This window comes from Protopterus annectens, chromosome 1.part1 (genome assembly GCF_019279795.1).
Source record: "Protopterus annectens isolate FY-2018-M chromosome 1.part1, PAN1.0, whole genome shotgun sequence".
Classification (NCBI taxonomy): Eukaryota; Metazoa; Chordata; order Ceratodontiformes; family Protopteridae; genus Protopterus; species Protopterus annectens.
In genome coordinates this window covers 59073625-59093595 of record NC_056726.1, presented here as the reverse complement: position 1 = coordinate 59093595, position 19971 = coordinate 59073625, and positions in this window count along the sequence as shown.

The window sequence follows — 19971 nt, the reverse complement described above, 5'->3', positions numbered from 1 at the left end:
CAGGCATAAAACTCGACCCACGCCTAGAAAACCAACGTCCAAACTGCATGGTCAGACCCATATGCCTAAAAAACAAATGCTTAGAGTGGCTGAAGACCTTATTACTTTAATTATGGGAAGCCAGCCTTCTGCCTGTAAGAGACCTAGAACTGATTTTCCTTCTGATCAGGATTCTGATATTTCTGTTTCTTCTGATTACCAGGATTTGCCCTTATCTACCTATGATGATTCTGATGCAGAGGATTCCATTCCCTCTGCTTCCCCTCCAGAAGATTTTTCTTTTGGTGAAACCTTACACACTCTTAGGGAGCATTTCTGCTGGGAAAGCCAGGATTACTCTGACTCCAAAAAGAGACTTAGGGAATTCTTACTCCTTCCTCAATATAGGCCTCTAGCTATCTTTCCTGTTCTGGCCATTGTAGATGATGCTTTCTTGGAATCTAGCCTGCCCCAGACACCTTACTTCCAGCTCCCAGAAAACCTGACTGGTATTACAGAGTACCTGACTCTCACAAGTTCCTCTTCAAGATTCCTATTGCGGATCTAGAGACCATTTCCCAAGTCCAAAGGGCATTAAGGCTACCGCTGCCAAAAATCCTACCCCTTCTGATAGAGATTCTAGAGCCTTGGACAGATGGGGTAAGAAGATATGCACTTCTGCTACTTTGGCCATTAGGGCTTTAAATTGCCAGTTTCATATGTTTAAGTACCAGCAGCATATTATGGGACTACTTAAACAGAAAATTATGTTGATTCCGGACTATGCTGAACACAAAGAATTACAGGATTTAATGCATTCTGCTGAACAAGTTGGTAAACATACTTTGCACTGTGGTTTTGATTCTTTAGAAGCATCTTGCAGGGCTGCTGTCACTGGGTCTGTACTTAGAAGGCATGCTTGGCTTAAGGAGCAAAACTTGCCAGATCATGTTAAAGCTAAATTACTGGATGCTCCCTTAAACCAAGACCACATGTTTGGCAATAAAGCAGAAGTCGTCCTCAAAAAGATGGAGGAAAAAGCTAAAGCTATGCAAACTGTTAAAGATTTCTTTCAAGTACAGCCTCCCAGATTTAGTAGGCATTGGCCTACAAAGAATTGGTCCTTTCCAGTCTCTTCCAGGCCTTCTCAGTCCAAACCCAGGAACAGTCTCAGGCTACGCACAGGCCTAAGCAGTGGGGGGCTCCCACTTCCAAAGCAAGAAGTAGTAAGACACCCCCTACGGAAAAATGTCACAATGACAACCTTAACCCTTCCAAGCCCTGCCCAACTGCCTGCTCCCTTAGGAGGAAAGCTCGCCCTGCATGCAAAAAACTGGGAACTCATTACCCAGGACAAATGAGTTTTACATATAGTTTTCCAAGGATACAGATTTCACTTTCACACACTACCAACCCCAAACGGTTGGCAAGACCTACCCCCAAATCAGTGGGCAGAGGCTCAACAGCAGGTTCTCTCTCTTCTAAGTATCAGGGCTATTCAATCTGTCCCAGAAGAAGGAAGGGGACAAGGTTTTTATTCAAGACTTTTCCTGGTACCCAGAAAAGACAGCTCCTGGCATCCTATCCTGGACCTCTCTATTCTAAACACCTTTTTGGTAATCCCAAAATTGAAAATGCTAACACTTCAACAGCTGCTTCCTGTGCTAGGCAAAGATGCCTGGTTGGCAACCTTAGACTTAAAGGAAGCTTACCTGCACATTCCAATAAGGGAATATTGTAGGAGATACCTACGCTTCAGGGCAGGCTCCATGCACTATCAGTTCTCTGCACTTCCCTTTGGCTTATCTACTGTGCCCAGGGTATTCACAAAGTGTCTAGCTCCAGCCATTGCATTTTGCAGGCAGAGAAATATTCAGATGTACCCATACCTGGATGATTGATTCAGGCAGAAAGCCAGGACTTGCTATTAAACCATCTGGCATTCTTAAAGAAGATTCTAAGCTCACTGGGGTACACCATAAACGAAAATAAATCTCATCTAGTACCTTGCCAACAGATTGTTTTCCTGGGAGCAAGCTTGAACACAACTTCCCAGATGACTTTTCTCATTCCAGAGAAGCAAATTTATTTGACATCCCACTTCAAACTACTGGCCACAAAGACCCAGCTATCTGCAAGGAAAATTCTGCAAACCCTGGGGTTCATGGCCTCTTGCATTCTGCTAATTCCATATGCAAGACCGCATATGAGGAAACTACAATGGTATCTAAAAAGCCTATGGTGTCAACATTCTTAGGACCTGGAATCAATGAATCCTATCATTCCTTGTATAAAGACAGAGTTCCTTTGGTGGGCCGAGGCCTGCTACCACAACAAGGGGCTCCCTTTCACTCTACCCCCTGCTGCCCAAACCCCAACAATAGATGCATCAGACTATGCATGGGGGGCTCACTTGGCATGGCAGTGCATTCAGGGCAAATGAAACCCTAGTCAGATGCACCTGCATATCAACCAAAAAGAAATGTTAGCTGTACAGAATTTCCTGACAGCCTTCAAAGACCACATTCTTCCAGGACAATTATTGATAAAGACAGACACCACCACAGTTATGTGGTACATAAACAAGTGGGGGGGGGGGAGACCCACTCGTACCCTCTCTGCAGAATAGCCATGGCCCTGTGGAATACAGCCTTGAGCTACCAAGTGCACCTACAAGCTCAATTCCTACCAGGCAAGCTAAATTCACTGGCGGACGACCTAAGCAGAAATCTCATGGACCCACACAAATGGAAACTGGAACCAAAAATAATCAACCGCTTAAAGAACAAATGGGGGACTCCAGAGATAGACCTGTTTGCCTCCCCTCAAAACTACCAATTGGACAAATTCTGCACAAGGACTCCCCACAGTCAAGCTTGGAAAGTGGATGCCCTGTCCTTTACCTGGGAAAGCCTCTCTGTTTATGTCTTTCCCCCTCTGCCTCTCCTCTCAAAGGTTCTGCTAAAGATCAAACAGGACAAGCCAAGGACAATACTGATTGCACCAGACTGGCCACGCCAGCATTGGTACCTCTTATTGCGCAGTATGACACTGCTGGACCCATGGCACCTACTCAGACACCTTCCCTGCTGTCCCAGTAGGCAGGCCAGATTCTGCACCCTCAGCTTCAAACCCTGAACCTTGCAGTCTGGCTAATTCCTTGAGCTCTCTAATAGCATCCCTCAGTAAGCAGGTGCTAGATGTCATTCTGGAAGCAAGTAGGCCTAGTACTAGAAAATCTTATGCTGAAAATGGAAAAGATACTGTTCCTGGAGCCAGACTCATGGGACGGGCGCAACAGTGCCCAGCTTACCTCATATTCTTCAGTACTTAACAGAAATGCTCCACAAGGGCCTATCCTTTTCGTCAATTAAAATTCTTGCCTTTGCCATTTCAGCACATTATAATACTGAACCACCCCTCTTCTCTCACCCCCTGCTATAGCAATTCCTCAGAGGGGCCAAAATTTTAAGACCCCCCAGGTGAGCCCCTACACCAGCCTGAGACCTTAACTTCATATTGGAAAAGCTTACTCTCCCTCCATTTGAACCAGCTGCAACTGCAGAGTTGAAATTCCTTTCTTGGAAAACAGCCTTCCTTCTAGCCATCACTTCAGCAAGAAGAGTGCCTGAATTACAGGCCCTCATGGCAGTGGAGTCCTTCATTATCTTCCCTGCAGACAGGGTTTCCCTCAGGACCAATCCTTCCTTTATGCCCAAGGTGGTGTGTAGTGTAGCCCTAAACCAGTCCATTCATTTGCCTACCTTTTTCCCGAATCCACAAAACAAAGGTAAATAAATACTACACTCTTTGGACGTGCACAGACAGCTTAGATTTTATTTGGACAGGACTAAGCCTCTCAGAAAATCTGAATAGCTGCTAGTTGGCTTTGCTGCAGGGGCAGAGGGGAAGGCAATTTCAAAGCAAACCATTTCTGAATGGATAGCCCATTGCATCCATTTCTGCTATAAGCACCATGGAAAACCTACCCCACAGTGGATAAGATCACATTCTACCAGGGCTGCATCTGCCTTTACAGCCTTCCTCAGAGGAGTCCCTACCAGGGACATCCTAGAGGCTGCTAACTGGAGCTCTGTACCTACCTTCACCGAGCATTACCACATGCCCATTTTTTCTAAATCCAGAGTTTTTTTTTTTTTGCCACTGCAGTTTTGCAGGGCTTAATAGCTGGTTCTAATGCTCTCTAACTTCCTCCTCCCTTCCTTAGGTTTGGGAATCAACCCAAAAGTAATGACTGCAACAGTGAAACACAAAGAACATAGTACAGATGTTCATCGTGTTTCACTGTTGCAGTCATTACATTTGGGTAATCTGCTGGCAGGTTGCCCTCAGTTGGCCTGATTAACAAAGTCTTGGGTCCTGCATTAGTTGCTGTCCCTTCTTCCATGATGTCAGCGGTATAAAATATGCAGCCGACGCCATTACATCAGTCTTTCTTGCCGCGCGGTGCCCGAAGCAGAAGCAGTTCGCAAGTGCCGGTCAGCCGACTCCTGAAATTTTCATTTTCGAGTTACAGAATCAAAGTCTTCAACTAAAAGCTAAGTACCCCGTTGGGGAAACTTTTTCTTGCTCCTTACCAATGTCAGTAAAAGTTAATAATTGCATTACTTGTGGGAAGCAAATACCTCATAAGGATTTTCATTTGTACTGTATTCCTTGCCTAGGCCCTGACCACAATGTGCTTTGCTGTCGGTTTTGTACTAAATTTAATCAACAGACTATTAAACGTCTGTATATTTTTGCTTCTAAATATTTTGGCTCATGATTTAATTATCCAGAAATGTCATCAGTTAGCAATCCGACTACTGGAATACCTAAAAATGCAAAGAAAAAGACAGAGACAGGCCGTCGAGGTCCAAAACTGATGACGCTTCTCCTAAGCCAGTCACCAGTATGCCGGTACTCAGTGAGCCACTTTCGTAGCCCCTGATACCCGCTACTTCTGATTTGCAGGCCTCTACTGAGACCCATTTGGAGTCCGGTATGCTGCGAGATACTTCAATTATGGAACCCTCGGATGTCTCTACCTTAGATGGGTCCGGAGCCGCTGTGCAGGCACCGGCTTCTGAGGGTGTTTTCAGGCCTACAGATTTGTATATTAGACTGACGCCATCTTCAAAACTAAGGCCAAAATCTAAATCTATGTCTAAAAAACTGATGTCTGGGCCACATGTGCAGGCCCCTGTACCTAAAATAAAATGATCAAAATGGCTGAAGATTTAATTACTCAGATCAGGGGTAGCTAACCCACTCCTTCTAAGAGGCCTAGGCAAGACACTGATTATGAATCTTCTGAATAGGATTCTATTTCTTCTGACTACTTATGAGGACTCTGATGCAGAAGATTCCATTCCTTCTGCTTCTCCCCCTGGGGATTTTTCTTTTGAGGAAACTTTACATACCTTAAGGGAACAGTTCCACTGGGAAAGTCAAGATTTCTCTGAATCTAAAAAGAAATTTAGGGATATTCTTCTTATTCCTCAGCATAGGCATTTGGCTATACCTCCTGTTCTAGACATTGTTGATGTTTTTTTCAGAATCTAGTATGGCTCCTGATTCTCTGCCTCTGGCTCCTTGCAAGCCAGACAGATACTACAGGGTTCCTGACTCCCACAAATTCCTTTTCAAGAATCCTATTGCAGATCCTGAAACAATTTCTCAGGGTCCCAAGGGCATTAAGGCCTCTACTGCTAAAAATCCTACCCCTTCTGATAGAGATTCCAGGGTGCTGGATAGATGGGGTATGAAGGTTTACACTTCTGCAACCTTGGCAATCAGGGCTTTAAACTGTCAATTCCATATGCTTAAATATCAACAGCATTTCATGGGACTGCTTAAACAGAAAATGATGTTAATTTCTGACTGTGTGAAAAATAAAGATTTACAGGATTTATTGCATTCAGCTGAACAAGTTGGAAAACATACTTTGCAATATGGTTTTGATTCTTTAGAGGCCTCTTGCAGGGCTGCTGTAACTGGGTCTGTCCTAAGAAGGCATGCTTGGCTTAAAGAGCAAACTCTGCCTGATCATGGTTAAAGCAAAATTGTTGGATGCACCTTTACAGCAGGATCGTCTCTTTGGTAATAAGGCTGAAGAAGTTTTAAAAAAGATGGAAGATAAAGCTAAATCTATGCAAACTGTGAAAGAATTCTTACAAGTTCAACCTCCAAGATTTAGTAGGCACTGGCCTACTAAGAAACTGGTCCTTTCCAGTTCTTTCGAGAGCCACTCATGTCAAACCCAGACATTCCAAAGGCTCCAGGTTTCAGTCACAAGGGACTTTTAGAACAAAACAATGGGGTGCCTCCACCTCCAAATCTGGAAACAACAAGGCACCTCCCTATGGTAAACAGTCTTAATGACTTTCCTCTACATTTGCCAAGCACTTACCTTTTAGCCGCCCCTTTGGGGGGAAAAACTAGCACTTTATGCAAGAAACTGGCAACTTATAACCCAGGACAAATGGGTTTTAAATATAGTATCCCAGGGATACAGATTTCATTTCCACACGTTGCCAATCCCAAACGGATGGCCAGACCTGTCCCCAAATCAGTGAGCAGAGGCCCAGAAACATGTACTGTAACTCATGAACATGGGGGCTATTCAACCAGTACCAGAAGAGGAAAAGGGACAAGGTTTCTATTCAAGACATTTCCTGGTACCCAGAAAAGACAAATCATGGTGTCCAGTTCTGGACTTATCTACTCTAAACACATTTCTGGACATTCCAAAACTCAAGATGCTGACTCTTCAACAGTTACTTCCTATGCTAGGCAAAGATGCCTGGTTGGTAACTCTAGACTTAAAAGAGGCTTACCTGTATATCCCAATCAGGGAATCTTGCAAAAGATACCTCCGCTTCAAAGCAGGCTATTTGCATTACCAGATGTTCATCGTGCATACAGCTGCAGTCATAATAGATGGGTTCTCCTACCGTCAGGCGGGTCCTCGGTCAGCCGAATTCCAAAGTCTAGGTCCGGTGTCGGTTGTCGTCGCTTTCTTTCCTGACGTCAGTGCGACAGGGGTATATAAGACACAGCCGACGCCATTTTCTTCAGTCTTTTTTGCCGCGTGGTGCCCGAAGCAGAAGCAGTTCGCAAGTGCCGGTCGGCCAGCTCCTGAAATTACGAAAATTTGGAAACTGAAGTCTTCTTTAAATCTAAGTACCCCATTGGGGAAACTTTTCTTGCCTCAGACCGATGTCAGACAAAGTTAACAATTGTATTTCTTGTGGGAAGCAAATACCGCATAAGGATTTCCATTCCCTCTGTATACCTTGTTTAGGCCCAGACCACGACGTCTCGGGCTGTCGCTTTTGTGCTACTTTCAATAAACGCACTATTAAGCGTCGGACGGAGTTCACCCAGCCCTTTTTTGGTAAAGCTTTTGATTATAAAATGTCAGAGACTCCGACTACCGTTTTGTCCAAAAAACGCAAGGACAAAGACCGACACGCGAGGTCCGCGGCCTCCACCGACACCACACCAAAACCGGCTACACGTGGTCCGGTTCTCAGCGAGGCGCCTACGCAGCCCCTGACTACCGACGACACTTCTCTGGCGGTGTCTTCTGTAACCGAGACCGCAGGTACCTCGGCCCATACCCTGACTACAGCTACCGAAGCCACTGTGAGTGTTGAGTCTCTTAATGTGGACAGGTCCACTTCCACCCATGGTGTCTTCAGACCCTCATCTTCCTTTTCCATAAAGGCCTTTACTAAGTCCAAATCAGCCATGCATCCCAAGAGGCCTGTTGCACAGGGCCCATCTCCAGGTCCCATGCCTAAAAAGCAGATGCTCAAAATGGCTGAGGATTTAATTACTCTTATCAGGGGTTCCCAACCCCCTCCGGACAAGAGACCCAGAGTGGAGGAAGATTCTCCCTCTTCTGACCAGGGCTCCATTATTTCAGAACATTCTGATGAAGAGGAGCACTCATACTCTCCCTTTGAAGATTCTGATGCAGAGCAGTCCATTCCTTCTGTATCTCCCCCAGAGGATTTTTCTTTTGGGGAAACCTTGCATACCTTGAGGGAACACTTCCATTGGGAAGGCCAAGATTTTTCAGATTCCAAGAAAAGACTTAGGGAATTTCTTTTGCTACCACAGCACAGACCTCTGGCGATACCTCCTGTCCTGGACATACTTGATGATGTTTACTCGGAGGCTTGCCTTAATCCGGATTCCCTGCCTCCTGCCCCAGTCAAGCCTGATAGGTACTACAGAGTTCCTAACTCACACCAGTTTCTTTACAAAAGCCATAATGCTGACCCTGAAACCATTTCTCAAGGCCCCAAGGGAATGAAGGCCTCTACTGCTAAGAATCCATTACCTTCCGAAAGAGAGTCTAGATCCTTAGAAAGGTTGGGGAAAAAGATATATACCTTGGCCACCCTAGCCATGAGGGCCTTAAATTGTCAGTTCCATATGCTTAAATATCAGCAGTTTCTGTTATCACAATTGAGGAATAAAATGTCACAACCTGAACAACCAGATTTGAAGGAGTTGCAGGATATGATGCATAGTGCAGAACAAGTGGGTAAACACACATTACAATGTGGCTATGATGCTCTAGAGGCCTCAAGTAGAGCTGCTGTTACAGGATCAGTCATTCGTAGACATGCCTGGCTTAGGGAACAAACCTTGCCTGATCATGTTAAAGCTAAACTACTAGATGCTCCTTTACAAAAGGATGTATTATTTGGTACTAATGCTGAGGAGATACTACGGAAAATGGAAGAAAAAGCTAAATCTATGCAAACTGTCAAAGCTTTTCTACAGGTACAACCACCACGTTTTAGCAGAAGTTGGCCTTCAAAAAACTGGTCCTTTCCAGCCACGGACAAGCCCCAAAGAGGTAGATACAGGCGCACAAGGGGCAGAGGACAATCTCAAGGATCATATAGAGGCAGACAATGGCAAACTCCAGCACCAAGAGGTGGCGAAGACAGTGCACAGCAATACAGGAAACAAACCCAATGACTTTCCCCTTTGCATGCCAAGCAAGTCTCAGCTGGCAGCACCCTTGGGAGGAAAACTGGCATTATTTTCAAAAAATTGGCACATTATCACAACAGACAAATGGATCCTGGACATTATAAACAGAGGCTACAGATTTCATTTTCACACTCTACCAAAAATGAGAGGCATGCCGAACCTGCCACGCAATCAAAGGGCAGAGGCTCAAATACAAATTTCAAAGCTCATGGACATGAAAGCTATTCAAGAGGTACCTACTCACGAACAAGGTCAAGGTTTTTATTCCAGACTATTCCTGGTACCAAGGAAGGGAACCGATTGGAGACCCATTTTGGACTTATCCATCCTAAACACATTTCTACTCGTACCAAAATTCACCAGGAATGCAATTTTTCGAGAGGGTACCAGTTGTGATTTATTTTCGTTTATAGTGTACCCTAGACAAGTTAGAACCCTTTTTACAAATGCCAGATGCTTTAGAAGAATGTCCTTGTTTTCTGCTTGAATTAGTAATTGTCCAGGTATGGATATATTTGAATATTTATTTGCCTGCAAAATGCAAATACTGGAGCCAAGCACTTTGTGAAGACCCTGGGTGCAGTAGATAAGCCAAAGGGCAGTGCAGAGAAAGTACAGTTTTGTACCTACCATAAATGTAGATGTTCGAATGCTAATACAGCTGCAGTCATAACAGATGGGTTCTCCTGCCGTCAGGCGGGTCCTCGGTCGGCCGAATTCCAAAGTCTAGGTCCGGCGTCGGTTGTCGTCGCTTTCTTTCCTGACATCAGTGCAACAGGGGTATATAAGACACAGCCAACGCCATTTTCTTCAGTCTTTCTTGCCCCAGATGTCAGGTGCCCCCAGAAGGAAGGCAAAATATATAAAAATATATATATATATGAATATATAATATATAATCATGCATTGCAATATAATCAAAAACCAGTAGTTGCAAGCAAATACACCATAGAAGGATAACCCAATTAAGTTGTGAGATGAGGAGTTAGCCACTAGGTCTGTACCCAGAGGGGAAGGAGGGAGGGAAACCTGGACTGCAGCTGTATTAGCACTCGAACATCTACATTTATGGTAGGTACAAAACTGTACTATGTTCATCGTGCATACAGCTGCAGTCATAACAGATGGGTAGAATCCCAAAGCTACGCACAGGGTGGTAGGCACTAGGTGGAACTGGGAGGAGCCAGAATGCCCTGCAACACAGCAGTGGCAAAGCCTGCTCTAGTTTTGGAGTATAAAGGTAGGTGGTAGTGTTTAGTGAAGGTATGCACAGAACTCCAAGTGGCTGCCTCCAAAATATCTTTGGTAGGGACTCCTCTGAGGAAGGCTGCAGAGGTAGCTGTGGCCCTTGTGGAGTGGGGTCTGATGCCTGCAGGTACAGATTTACCATGAAAGGAGTAACAAAACCGTATGCAGTGGCCTATCCATTTTGAAATAGTCTGTTTGGAAATTGACTTCCCTTGAGCTCCTACAGCATAGGACACAAAGAGTTGTTCTGATTTCCTGAAAGGCTTTGATCTGTCCAAATTGTAACGTAGCTGTCTATGGATGTCTAAGAAATGTAGCAGCCTTTCCCCTTTGTTTTGAGGATTGGGGTAAAAGGTAGGTAAGTGTATGGCCTGATTTAAAGCTACCCTGGATACTACCTTAGGCATAAATGACGGGTTGGTTCGTAGGGAAACACTGTCCTGATGGAAGATGAGAAAGGGCTGCACAGCCATGAGGGCTTGTAGTTCCGAAACCCTACGAGCTGAGGTAATGGCCAGAAGTAAAGCTGTTTTCCAGGACAAATATTGCAAATCTGTTAAGGCAGCTGGTTCAAAGGGAGGCAATGTTAATTTTTCTAGAATGTAATTAAGATCCCAGGCTGGTATTGGTTGTTTCCTTGGAGGTCTTATATTCTTAGCCCCTCTGAGGAACTGTCTTAAGAGTGGGTGGGAGAATAATGGTGGATCAGTGTTGTATTCAGCAGAAATGGCTGAGGCATGGATTTTGATGGAGGAAAATGAAAGTCCACTGTTCAACAGCTCAGCTAGATACTGTAATATCTGAGGTGAATTCAGTTTTCTAGGATCCTGGCCTTTTTTCTCATTCCAAGTGCAAAACCGTTTCCATTTTGCGGAGTAAGCCTTTCTAGTAGATGGCCTTCTGGCCTCCAAAATGACATCCTGCACCTCCTTGGAGAGTAGGGTCTGTTGTGGTGTTAAGGAATTTTCCATGCAGCCAGATTGAGTGTTTTCAGCTGACTGTGAAGAGTTTTGTAGCTGTGCTGAGTCAGTAGAAGAGGCATTAGAGGTAGGGTCCAGGGAGGAGAATGTGTTAGGCTCCTCAGGAGTGGGTACCAGTGTTGTCTTGGCCAGTCTGGAGCGATCAGTATCATCTTTGGTCTGTCTGCTCTTGCTTTCAAGAGCACCTTGGGCAGAAGAGGCAAAGGTGGGAAGGCGTAAACTGTACGTGCTGCCCAACTGAAAGAAAGGGCGTCCACTCTCCAGGCCTTTGAATGGAATGTCCTTGAGCAGAATTTTGTCAATTGATGATTCCTGTGGGAGGCAAAGAGATCTATGTCTGGCCTTCCCCACGCTTGGATTATCTTTGTAAATACTTGAGGATGCAACTTCCATTCATGCGGGTCTGTCATATTTCTGCTTAGATTGTCTGCCAGTGTGTTTTCCAAACCTGGCAAGTACTGTGCTTGAAGTTCGATTTGCCATTCCAGAGCCAAGTTCCAAAGTGACATGGCCAGCCTGCACAGGGGGTATGAATGTGTTCCTCCTTGTTTGTTTATGTACCACATTACAGTGGTGTTGTCTGTTCTTATCAATAATTGCCCTGGATGCAGGAGGTCCTTGAAAGCTGTAATTATGTTCATCACTGCTAGCATTTCCTTTTGATTGATGTGAAGGTGCTTTTCCTTTTGGGACCATTTGCCCTGAATGCACCTGTCTGTCATGTGTGCCCCCCAGGCGTAGTCTGAAGCATCTGTTATGATGACTTGATTTGCTTGAGGCTTGCAGAATGGTAGACCTGTGTTTGTTTGGCATGCTTGGGCCCACCATAGAAATTCCTTTTGCAAACATGGGATTAGTGGTATTATTGTTTCCAAATTGTGGCTGTGTTGAGACCATAGGATTTTTAGGTACCATTGAAGTTTCCTCATATGCAACTTTGCACATGGGATTAGAAGAATGCAAGATGCCATGAAGCCCAGAGACTGCAGGATTTTCCTTGCAGTTAGCCTGGTACAATTTGCTAGTATTTTGAAGTACTGAGTTAGTTGCCCCTGTTTTTCTGGCGTAAGATAGGCCATCTGGGTGTTTGTGTCCAAGTTGGCACCCAGGAAAATTATTTTCTGAGATGATGTTAGCCTGGATTTCTCTTTGTTGACTGTGTATCCCAGAGAATTCAATAACCGTGTTACATAAGCCAGATGTTCCAGAAGTATGTGTTTGCTGTCCGCTTGGATCAGGCAATCGTCCAAATAAGGGTAAATTTGTATCCATTGAAGTCTGCAGTAGGCAATTACTGATGCCAGGCATTTCGTGAATACTCTGGGCGCAGTAGATAAGCCAAAGGGCAATGCAGAGAATTGATAGTGGATTGAACCTACAAGAAATCTGAGGTATCTTCTGCAGTTTTGTCTGATTGGGACATGCAGGTATGCTTCCTTGAGGTCCAATGTTACCAGCCAAGACTCCTTGCCCAGCATGGGAAGAAGCTGCTGTAAGGTGAGCATCTTGAATTTTGGTACGAGTAGAAATGTGTTTAGGATGGATAAGTCCAAAATGGGTCTCCAATCGGTTCCCTTCCAAGCTTTGAATACAACTGCCCAAATGGTTTGCCTTACACCAGAAAAGCAAATTCATTTGGTAACTTACTTCAAACAGGTGGCCACAAAAACCCTGCTATCTGCAAGACAAATTCTGCAAGCCTTGGGGTTCATGGCCTCCTGCATTCTTCTAATTCCATATGCAAGACTGCATATGAGGAAACTTCAGTGATACTTAAAAAGTTTATGGAGTCAACATTGTCACAGCCTGGAAACAATGATTCCTATCATACCTTGCCTGCAACTAGAGTTCCTATGGTGGGCAGAAGCCTGCCAACAAAACAAGGGACTGCCATTCACTGCATCCCCTGCCACCCAAACCCTAACTACAGACGCATCAGATTATGCTTGGGGGGGCTCATCTGGCAGGGAAGTGCATTCAGGGCAAATGGAGCCCAAATCAAATGCACCTTCATATCAATCAGAAAGAGATGCTAGCTGTACAGAATGCACTGACAGCCTTCAAGGACTACCTTCATCCAGGACAATTAATGATAAAGACAGACAACACCACAGTTATGTGGTACATAAGCAAGGGGGTACACACTCCTACCCCCTTTGCAGACTAGCCAAGGCATTGTGGAACATGGCCTTGACCTATCGAGTACAACTACAAGCTCAATTCCTGCCAGGAAAGCTGAATACTCCTGCAGATGAACTAAGCAGAAATCTCATGGACCCACACGAATGGAAACTGGAACCACAGATTTTCAACATGTTGACATGCAAATGGAGGAGCCCAGACATAGATCTTTTTGCCTCACCCCAGAACTATCAGTTGGGCAAGTTCTGCACAAGAACTCATCACAAAAAAGCCTGGAAAGTGGATGCTCTAGCAGTCTATGCTTTTCCTCCTCGGCCTCTGCTCTCCAAAGTTCTACTAAAAGTCAAAGGACAAACCAAAAATTATTCTGATTGCTCCAGACTGGCCTCGCCAACACTGGTACCCACTCCTGCACAATGTGTCACACCTTCCACTGTGGCACCTGCCTCAGACACCTTACATGCTGTCTCAGCAGAACAACCAAATTCTGCACACTCAGCTCCAAACTTTGAATCTTGCAGCATGGCTAATCACCTAAATTCACCCTTAGCATCCCTCAGCAAACCTGTGATGGATGTCATTTTGGAGGTGAGAAGGCCTAGTACTAGAAAATCTTATGCTGACAAATGGAGAAGATTCTGTGCCTGGAATCAATCACAAGGAGTAAGCACAGCAGTGCCCAATATTCCTTAGATTTTACAATACTTAACTGAGATGCTTCACAAAGGCCTGCCCTTCTCTTCCATAAAAATCCATGCCTCAGCCATTTCAGTTAATTACAACACAGAACCTCCCCTCTTCTCTCATCCTCTGCTAAAGCAGTATCTCAGAGGGGCCAAAATCTTAAGACCACCCAGGAGAGCCCCAACCCCTGCCTGGGACCTCAGTTTTGTATTGGAAAAACTCACTCTCCCTCTTTTCGAGCCAGTCGCTACTGCAGACTTAAAATTTCTCTCCTAGAAAACAGCTTTCCTTTTAGCAGTGACTTCAGCTAGAAGGATTTCTGAATTACAGGCTCTTATGGCAATGGAGCCTTTCATTATTTTTCATGCGGACAGGGTGTCTCTCAGGACCAATCCATCCTTCATGCCTAAGGTGGTATACAGCGTGGCTCTTAATCAGACCATTTATTTGCCAACTTTCCAATCCACAGAACAAGGGGGAGCAGATTCTGCATTCATTGGATGTACACAGACAACTTAGATTTTACTTAACCAGGACAAAATCTCTTAGAAAATCTGAACAACTGCTGGTGGCATTTGCTGCAGGGGCAGAGGGAAAGGCTATTTCAATGCAGACTATTTCCAAATGGATAAGCCATTGTATTTGTTTCTGCTATATGCACCAGGGTAAAACTATCCCCCAGGGGATCAGATCTCATTCCACCAGGGCTGCATCTACTTCTACTGCCTTCCTCAAAGGTGTTCCTACCAGAGACATTCTAGAAGCTGCTACCTGGAGCTCAGTTCATACGTTTACCAAACATTACTATTTACCTTTCTTCTCTAAATCCAGAGCTGGCTTTGCTACTGCTGTCCTGCAGGGCCTTATAGCTGGTTCTAATGCTGTATAAATCCATCCTCCCAACCATAGCTTTGGGAATCTACCCAAATGTAATGACTGCAACAGTGAAACACGAAGAACACATTACAGTTGTATACACTTACCATAAATGTAGATGTTCGAGTGTATTCACTGTTGCAGTCCTGGTTACCCTCCCTCCAGCCCCCTTTTTTTTCTCTTACTATACCTCTACTTTCTTTTGCTATGCTTAAAAGCCCATTTGGTGTATATAGCTCCCCATTTGGGGGCACCTGAAATCTGGAGCAAGAAAAACTGATGTAATGGCATCGGCTGCATATTTTATACCCCTGATGTCATGGAAGAAGGGACAGCAACTGACGCAGGACCCAAGACTTTGTTAATCAGGCAGACTGAGGGCAACCTGCTAGCAGATTACCCAAATGTAATGACTGCAACAGTGAATACACTCAAACATCTGCATTTATGGTAAGTGTACACAACTGTACTTTGTGTACAAGTATCATAAATGTAGAAGTTCGAGTGTATTCACTGTTGCAGTCCTGGTTACCCTCCATCCAGCCCCCTGACTTCTCTTGGCTCTATCTTTCCTTCTTGTTTGGTATATTTAAGTTTTCTGGTGTATTTGCTTTTTAACCCAGCCACTGGGGATGCACAAGCCAGTGCATTTCTTTGTTTCGGTCCCAAGCCCAGATAAATGGGAAGGGTTGCGTCAGGAAGGGCATCCGGCATAAAAATTCTGCCACATAACTTATGGCGTGAAAACTTCATATTTCCATACCGGATCGGTCGAGGCCCGGGTTAACAATGACCGCCACCATTACTGTTAGCCAACAGGGTGCTGGCGGAAATTGGGCTACTGTTGGCCAAAGGAGAAGAGGAGGGCGAAGGCATGCCCGAAGGCAGGAAGAGAGGAGGAAGGTTAGGAGTATAGCAGTGAGGGTAGGAACTTTGAATGTTGGCAGTAGGACTGGTATAGGAAGAGAGCTAACTGATATGATGGAGAGAAGGAAGGTTGATATATTGTGCGTGCAAGAGACCAGATGGAAGGGAAGTAAGGCCAGGTGTTTAGGAAACGTGTTCAAATTGTTCTATCATGGTGTGGATGGCAGGAGAAATGGGGTAGGGGTTATACTAAAGGAACAATATGCCAAGAGTGTTTTAGACGTGAAGAGAGTGTCTGACAGAGTGATGTTTATGAAGCTCGAAATTGATGGTGTAATGATGAATGCTGTTAGTGCATATGCTCCACAAGTTGGGTGTGCGATGGATGAGAAAGAGAAATTTTGGAGTGAGTTGGATAAAGTTGTGGTGAGTGTACCCAAGGGTGAGAGACTAGTGATTGGAGCGGACTTTAATGGGCATGTTGGTGAAGTGAACAGAGGGGATGAGGAAGTGATGGGTAGGTATGGTGTTAAGGAGAGGAATGCAGAAGGTCAGATGATTGTGGATTTTGCGAAAAGGATGGATATGGCTGTGGTGAATACGTATTTTAAGAAGAGGGAGGAGCATAGGGTGACATACAAGAGTGGAGGAAGATGCACACAGGTGGATTATATCCTATGTAGGAGGGCCAGTCTGAAGGAGATTGGAGACTGTAAAGTGGTGACAGGGGAAAGTGTAGTTAAGCAGCATAGAATGGTGGTCTGTAGGATGACGTTGGTGATCAAGAAGAGGAGGAGGAGTGTGAAAGCAGTGCCAAGGATTAAATGGTGGAAGTTAAAAAAGGGTGATTGTGAAGCGGAGTTTAGGGAAGAATTAAGACAGGCACTGGGAGGCAGTGGAGAGTTACAGAATAGCTGGGTAACTACAGCAGAACTAGTAAGGGAGACTGCTAGAAAGGTGGTTGGTGTGACATCTGGACAGAGGAAGGAGGACAAGGAGACCTGGTGGTGGAATGAGGAAGTACAGGAGAGTATACAGAGGAAGAGGCTGGCGAAGAAGAAGTGGGATTGTCAAAGAGATGAAGAAAGTAGACATGAGTATAAGGAGATGAGGAGCATGGCAAAGAGAGAGGTGACAAAGGCTAAGGATAAGGCATATGGAGAGTTGTATGAAAGGTTGGACACTAAAGAGGAAGAAAAGGACCTGCCGATTGGCTAGACAGAGGGACAGAGCTGGGAAAGATGTGCAGCAAGTAAGGGTGATAAAGGATAGTGAGGGAAAGGTACTCACAAGAGAGGAGAGTGTATTGAATAGATGGAAAGAGTATTTTAAGAGGCTGATGAATGAAGAGAATGCGAGAGAGAGAAGGTTGGATGATGTAGGGATAGTGAATCAGGAAGTGAAACAGATTAGCAAGGAGGAAGTAAGGACAGCTATGAAGAGGATGAAGAATGGAAAGGCTGTTGGCCCAGATGACATCCCAATGGAAGCATGGAGGTGCTTAGGAGAAATGGCAGTGGCATTTTTAACTAGATTGTTTAATGAAATTTTGGAAAGACAGAGGATGCCTGAGGAGTGGAGAAAAAGTGTTTTGGTACCTATCTTTAAGAATAAGGGTGATGTGCAGAGCTGCAGTAACTGCAGAGGGATAAAATTGATCAGTCACAGCTTGAAGTTATGGGAGAGAGTAGAAGAAGCTAGGTTAAGAAGGGAGGTGATGATTAGTGATCAGCAGTATGGTTTCATGCCAGGAAAGAGCACGACAAATGCGATGTTTGCTCTGAGAGTGTTATTGGAGAAATACAGAGAAGGTCAGAAGGAATTGCATTGTGTCTTTGTAGACTTGGAGAAAGCATATGAGGAAGTCGGGAGTGGCAGAGAAGTATGTAAGAGTGGTACAGGATATGTACAAGGGTAGTGTGACAGTGGTGAGGACTGCAGTGGGAGCGACAGATCCGTTTAAGGTGAAGGTGGGATTACATCAAGGATCAGCTCTGAGTCCTTTTTTATTTGCAGTGGTGATGGACAGGTTGACAGATGAGATCAGACAGGAGGCCTCGTGGACTATGATGTTTGCAGATGACATTGTGATCTGTAGTGAGAGTAGGAATCAGGTTGAGGAGACTCTGGAGAGGTGGATATATGCTCTAGAGAGCAGAGGAATGAAGGTCAGCAGGGCTAAGACAGAATATATGTGTGTAAATGAGAGGGAGGGTAGAGGAATGGTGAGGATGCAGGGAGTAGAGTTGGTAAAGGTAGACAAGTTTAAGTACTTGGGATCAACAGTTCAGAATAATGGTGAATGTGGAAGAGAGGTGAAGAAGAGAGTACAGGCAGGGTGGAGAAGAGTGTCAAGATTGATTTGTGACAGACGGGTACCAGTAAGAGTGAAAGGGAAGGTCTACAAGACAGAAGTGAGACCAGCTATGTTATATGGGTTGGAGACAGTGGCATTGACAAAAAGGCAGGAGTCAGAGCTGGATGTGGCAGAGTTAAAGATGTTAAGATTTGCACTTGGTGTGACTAGGATGGATAGGATTAGGAATCAGTATATTAGAGGGTCAGCTCATGTTGGACAGTTTGGAGACAAAGCAAGAGAGACGAGATTGCGTTGGTTTGGGCATGTGCTGAGGAGGGATGATGAGTATATTGGGAAAAAGATGCTAAGGATGAAGCTGCCAGATAAGAGGAAAAGAGGAAGGCCTAAGATAAGGTTTATGGACGTGGTGAGAGAGGACATGCAGGCGGTTGATGTGACAGAGCAAGATGCAGAGGATAGGAAGAAATGGAAAGAGATGATTCTCTGTGGTGACCCCTAACGGGAAAAGCTGAAAGATGATGATGATGATGGTGGTGTATTTGCTTTTTGAGGGAGGTGTACTTTAGCATATAATAGCTTCCCATTCTGGGGGCACCTGACATCTGGGGCAAGAAAAAACTGATGTAATGGCATCGGCTGCATGTTTTATACCCCTGATGACCTGATGTCATGGAAGAAGAGACAGCATCCAATGCAGGAATCCGAAGACTCTGGTATTCAGGCCGGCTGAGGGCTACCTGCAGGCAGATAACCCAAATGTGATGACTGCAATAGTAAATACACTTGAACATCTACATTTATGGTAAGTGTACACAACTGTACTTTCTGGATGTTGTGGATGATGTTTTTATGGAATCCAGTCTAACTCCTGACTCTTTACCCCCTGCTACAAGGAAACCAAACAGGTACTGTACAGAGTCCCTGATTCTCTCAAATTCCTTTTCAAAAATCCTACTGCTGACCCAGAGGTCACTTTCCAGGGGCCTAAAGGTATAAAAGCAACCACAGCCAAGGATCTCACCCCTTCAGACAGAATTCCCGAGCATTAGACAGATGGGGTAAAAAAGTATACACCTCTGCAACTCTCACCATTAGGGCATTGAATTGCCAGTTTCACATGCTGAAATACCAGCAACATATTATGGAACTTATTAAACAAAAATGATATACCTTTACAGACTGTACAGAAAATAAAGAATTACAGGAGCTTATGCATTCTGCAAGCCAAGTCAGCAAGCATACTTTGCAATGTGGCTTTGACGCCCTAGAAGCATCTTGCAGGGCAGCAGTCACTGGTTCTGCACTGAGAAGGCATGCTTGCCTTAAGGAGCAGACCATGCCAGACTATGTCAAATCAAAATTACTAGACGCTCCTTTGAACAAGGACAATCTGTTTGCCACCAAAGCAGAAGAGGTTCTAAAAAAGATGGAAGAAAAGGCTAAGTCTATGCAGACTGTCAAAGTTTTTTGCAAGTGCAGCCTCCAAGATTCAGTAGGCATTGCCCATCAAAACATTTGTCCTTTCCAGCCTCCTGAAGGCCATCTCAACCTAGACCCAGGGGAAACAGACCCCCCAGACTACAGTCTCAGGGTATGCAGAGATCTAAGCAATGGAGTACCTCCACTTCTAAAACATGGAGTGCTAAGCCACCCCCTTATGGAAAGAATTCACAATGACTTCTCAACTCCACTCCTCACCTCTGCCCAAGTGTTCATGCCCCTAGGAGGAAAACCTGTCCATCATGCAAAAAACTGGATCTCCATCACCAAAGACCGATGGGTCCTCAACATTGTATCCCACTGGTACAAAGTTTACTTCCACTCACTGCCAACCCCAAAAGGGTTCCCAGACCTTCC